Genomic DNA, 6015 nt, shown 5'->3' on the forward strand with positions numbered 1-6015 from the left:
GATTCTACTGAACTGCCTGTAGCATACTCACTAGAACTTTTTTCCAGAGGCAAAGTACTGCCAGCATATTCAGAGTTTAAAGGTAATAATATTTTAATTTATTTGTCACTGTCAACACAGTCACAGGATTTCTTTCTCGTGTTTCATAGTAATCTATTATTTTATTGTATATTCACTCTTCATCTCCGTAATCTTTCTTAAGAATGTAATTAGGAAAGATATGCCTAATCAAATCAAACCCAAGCCAGCTTTGTTGCAGGTGTAATGGACACTGGTGGAAGTCAAAAGCATACACTGAAGTTCTACATGCAGCCAAATAAAAATTAAGGACTCCTATCTTGAAATTAATTTCAGTACATTGAAATTAAATTAATTTTAACAGAAATGTGAAATGCTGCATTGGTTCAGGAAATTCAGGGTCTTTTGCTTTGTCTAAACAAACATCTTAAGTCACTGTGAGAAAATATTTTTGGGCTGATTAATTGACTCCAGTAGGTTGACAACTGCTTTATTGGCACTGGAGCAGTATTAACTGTCTGATGACCTAGCTCCAGCTGTTTTCCTCCTCCTATTTCAAGAGGAGTGTATAGCGTTTACTAGTGTGATAGCTGGGCTGAACATAAGAGATCACTTTTTGTACTCGCTGATCTTTAACTCTGAAGAGCTTAGTTAAGTAAATTTGAGTCAATAGTAACTACTGTTTGCACAGAGATGTCATGTCTGCAGTTTGCTTTTCCTGACTGGCTGCAGGCTGACACACTTGGATGTATATGTAAGTGCACTGAGTTCTTTCTTCATTTTGCTTTGAAACTAAAATTGTGACCGTTTTTCCCATTTTCAGCCTTTATATACTATTTTTTTAAAAAATTAAAATATGGACACTGGGCAAGTATTTTATAATTTGTAAATACATCTTATTTTGCAAAAAGCAAATTGTGCTGTAGGGATCTAGAGGTTATTTTTCAGTATAACTATACTCATTTGTTCTTCACTGACTAGTTTTCTATTTTGAGTACATTAATATCTATAAGAGTTTTCAGAGTACTTTAAAATTGGTTTATGCACAAAATGAAAATGTTTAAAAGCTATGGGAAAACAAGTGACCCTGAAGAAGTCAAATTTTATATCTGATCTTTGTTTGAAAGAAATCTAAGTATGAATTTTACAGCAAATGCAGAGAGTTACTAAATAGTCACTATTTCCTTGGAGTGTAGTATTTCAATGTACAAAATAGTGGAAACTTCCTGATTAGGAAGCTATATCAGCCACTTAAAAATGTATTAGCAGCTCTTGGTATTTAACAGCATATTTCAACATGACCACAGACTGCTTATCTTTTTCAAAGGAGGTTTTCATGTGGAAAAGATAGAGAACGAATGGTTCTCTACATCTGTTTCAACAGTAGGAAGGGAATATGTATTTTTCCTATTAAATGCTTTGTAGAGACACAGGTATAATCAATAATAATGTTAATAATGTCAAGTTATATCTTAGAATAAATGTAATTACTTACAATTAATGTCAGTTCTTAACAGTCCTGGTTATGGTCAAACACTAACCAAACAAGCAATACAGTAAAAAGAGCACATAAATAGAAAATGTTTATATATATGTATATATTTATATATGCATATATACACACATATTTCTGTAGGATATATAAATAATACATATTTGTCTATTTAATACAAATTTAAAGGAAATTAGGGGAAATGGGTTTCTTCCGGTATTTTTGACTGTATTGCAATAGGAAGAGCAGGAGGTAAAGTTGCTGTAAGATGGAAATTTGTATGTGCAAAACAGGACACTGCGGGGGAGAAGACGGGCAGTTACCTTGAGCTATCGCACTCTGGTAATACATTATTCAACATTGACCTAACTTTCTATGTATCCCAGTAGAAAGAATGCTCTGGTTTTAGCCTGCAAACCCCTCAAAGGGACAGAGTGTAGCTTAAATTCATCTTTAGCCTGTTCTGCTTGATCAGAAGTGCAAGAAATAGAAGAACTGAGAACACAGTTACAGAATTATGTCATAGTACAGTAGAAACCTCAGTTACATATGAGTCTTTATTATTATTGATCTGGGTTTTTCTCCCCCTCACCCCAATTATTTTTTCATAATTTCTAAACCAAATAAAAATCCAGCAGTTTTAAGGTATAGAGACTATGCAATGGCACACTAGATTAGCCCTGAGATCATCCACTACTGTGTTCAAAGGATAGTCCTCACCAGAAGCTAAAGCAAGAGTTGGATAAACCCCAGAAATGTGAAGATGAAAGTCCTCAGCACTCTCTTGATATAGCATACTGTCCAGTGTTTTGATGCATCCTGTCATGTTACTAACTCAAGGCCTTTCTCTTATACATATGCAAACAAAATTCAGAGGTGACTTTGTCATTGCTTAGTTCATTACATTCTTGTTTCTCTTCCAGTTCATGACAAGAAGAGCATTCCTCATCTGCCTTCTTTATAGAAGTCATTCTTGCAGGATTTTCCTCTAATCAGTAAGCAATCAAAGTCTTTCAACTCTCCACATAAATGCTGTCCGTCACCTGGCTTTATGGAGAAACCTGTGAAGAAAAAAGTCCTTATCCACGGCAGAATGGGTAGAGACTTGGAGAGTTAAGTATTCTGTTCTGCATCACTACTTCAACAAAATCATCACTCAGCCATGGCTGGAGTGGTGCTTGCGTACAAAAAATAAAGATCCATGGTTCATTTCCAGACAGCAGTTTGAAGCAAGTGATAGCAATTGAGTGTCAGCAAAGTATATGGTAGGTAGAAGTTAGTGACACAGCACGAATGAGACTCAGCCATGCTTTCTGAGAGCAGAAAAACCAGCAAAAAACCTATTCTTAATCTTGTCCAAAACCAAAATATATGCAATCTTTCAAACACAGATGAGGAAAAAAAACCTAACTTGTTTATTTAATGTAGTTATGTAAAAGACAACAAGTGATTGCAGAACTTCATAAACCACATAACATACATTTTTGCTAAATCACTTTGCAACACGTTTGAGTTGTTACCAAAGAGATCATTAGTTCATGAAAACATGATCTGACCTCAATTATGAGTAGACTATTTTTCACTCCATAAATAAGAGTAATCTCTAATAGTTTTAAGGTACTAAATTCTTTACACACCTTAAGGAGCAAATAAGCCTTCTTTAGGCCATATATAGTTACACATTCAAGCACTGCTGCAAAGGTTTTTCTCCCCACCTCACACCTGCTTTGTTTATGATAGTGTTTTCATAGAGCAGATAGAAATATTTTGTAATTTAAACTAAATAAAACTAACAGTCTAAAACTCTTTACTGGAATACTTTTGTCTGCTATTCCTGTACATTAAAAAAGCTTCATTACTAAACTGCCAGCTTTGCTTTGGTTAAAGTTAGGAAATATCAACTGTTAGAAGTTGACTTTTCTAAGGACTGTAAATTCAGCGTGCTGATTTAAAGTACATGGAGACATGGTGTTCCAAATAGAGATGTGGGGAATAGTTAGAAGATATAAAAGTGGGTTCTCAGCAAAGAAGTCACAGGTTCTGTCTGCATGTGAAACAAATCATAGTAAAAGACAAATACTAAAGCTCAAACTATGCTCTTTATTGTCTGCTTTCATCATTTTCATGTCTACCAAGTGATCTGACTCAACTATTAGTTAAGTCAATGCATAACATTTGCAATCTCATTAAGAAATTTAATATATTAAAGAATTGCTAGTTCCACAGATGAGTCTATGGGAAAGGTTGGATTGTGATGGTGAGACAGATTAGAACTGATCAGAAATAGACTAGTTCTTCTATCCAAAGATTTGAATTTCACTGGATTGAACTTATTTTAAAAGGCAGAAATATCTTTGTATGAACAAAAAGATGGGTTTTGGTCAATAAATGTAATCAATATGCATTCTCAAGTTTTAGTAAGCTATACATTCCTTATGGACTAAAACTTGTGTACTTCTGCCCCCGCCCTCCTTACATGAGTAAAAGCTTGTTTCCTTTCTGATCCAGTCTTCACATAAAAACCAACATTAATTGCTTGGTATGAGATGTCTGCTTGCATCTCAAATCTATTCAAAAGTAAAAATAAGTTTTCTTTTTAAGCTTCATCAGTTTTAAGTTTTACCCATGTATACTTATTTTGAAACACTCCTTAGCCTTCTTACTTGTTTTCCTACAGATTTTTGTGAACTAAATGAATCTACTTGGAGAGAGGCCTTCTAGAACTGAGCAGCAAACAACTATCCGAATAACTAAAGTTTATAAGGTGTTACTGAGTGACACCAGATCAGCTACACAGCCCTGAAGGAATAGCTGAATAAGTATTAATAAAGAGTAGTTTTAGTGTTATGAATACATACATGAGAAACCCACAGTGCAGCCTCTGAATTACCTACTCATCTATTGAATTGATTCCTGTACTACATGCTGCCAAGAGCAGTATTTCACTTTTGTTAAGTAATTTAATTCAAAACAGAAAAAAAGAAAATATTATAACAATAGTAAAGCAGAAAAAAAAATTGCATTAAATCTCTCAATGCAAGCAAAAGCTTGTGAGCAGAGTGGTATGTGATCGGTGTATGGTGTCTTCCATGAATGAAACAGATTCCACTAATGGCAGCCAGGGCTCAGAACATGGACTAAGGGCAAGAAATTACCTTATCTTTGTATCTGTAAAATGCAGACCTAGCATGGAGAAGCAGTACATTTAACATTACCTTTGGATTTTTCTGAATCTTACTTCATTTAGTTACATTTCTAGGTAGTTGGTTTTTTTAAGGAGTAAACTGCTGAATCACTCACAAGTAGACCTTAATAACACTGATCATGGTCTCTGTAAAATAATTCAAAGCATTTCACAGTGCAGCAACCATAGAATTCCTGTTCTCAGATTACTACTTCCCAGTTTAAGAAATAATGAGCACATCACCTGTATAGTCTTGGGTTTGAAATCATCCAGACATTTATACTTCAAGTATAATCTGTCTACAGATTATACTACATCTGTATCCCTCCAAAAAAGTCCTTTTCTGGTAAGATGGACAGAGCCTTTGCTGACAGAAGTCAGTGTATGTGTCTGACAGCTGCAGTCAGACTTCATGCTTTTAATAGTAACTAAAGTTTTTTTCAGGTAGGTTTTAAAATCAATATGACAAAGCAGTAAGTTTTGCCCTTAGTACTTTAAGGGCTTTATTCTGATGTTACTTCCAACACCGTAAAAGTGGAGTAATTCTACTGAAACAGATTGAATAAGACCAAAGTGAAAGGAAATAACAGACTAACTGGTACTGTATCTAAGAAACTGTTTTAAATACCAGCCTATGTGATCACTCAGTTGTAATAGTACTATATTACCTAAATTTAATATGGACCAACAAAAAATTACATAAATCCATTTATCCTAGATTGAGATGCCTTAAAAAGACTAGCTAAAGAAAAGTAGAGTGTCTACAACTTTCAGTAATTACATGAATTAAGGCAAATGTATCCTTAAATGCTATACTTAGGAATACCTATAATAGTACTTCTTTTAAAGAATGAAAACAAAAACCAAACCATCATTTATGTGCCCTATGAAGGCAACATGAGGAGATTATAACAGCGAATAAAAGACAAAACCCTCAGGGGTGCAGGAACTTAGAAGCCAGAAAGACCACAGATGTCTTTATAAGAAGCTCTATATACAGTGTACCTATTTGCACTTCTATTCTGCAGGCATACAAAAATTCTGTATCAGAAAATCATTTTCTATGTTTGAGATCTATTCATTAACAGCTCTTTACAGAGCAGTCACAGGAGTATTATTGTGTGCTTGAAATAAATTAAAACCACTGGGTAAGTGTGCTCTATTCAGGACCAATAAGCAGCAAACAAAGTGAGTTTAAAACTCTAATTCCAGCCGTACTAGAAGTTAAGATCCACATGACTCCAACATCCTACCTTTATTTTAAGATTGGAAAGTAATTTATCCACTCACAAGGTATTGTTTCACTGGGGGCTGATCAAGG

This window comes from Haliaeetus leucocephalus, unplaced genomic scaffold (assembly GCF_000737465.1).
Source record: "Haliaeetus leucocephalus isolate CR32 unplaced genomic scaffold, Haliaeetus_leucocephalus-4.0 Scaffold656, whole genome shotgun sequence".
Classification (NCBI taxonomy): Eukaryota; Metazoa; Chordata; class Aves; order Accipitriformes; family Accipitridae; genus Haliaeetus; species Haliaeetus leucocephalus.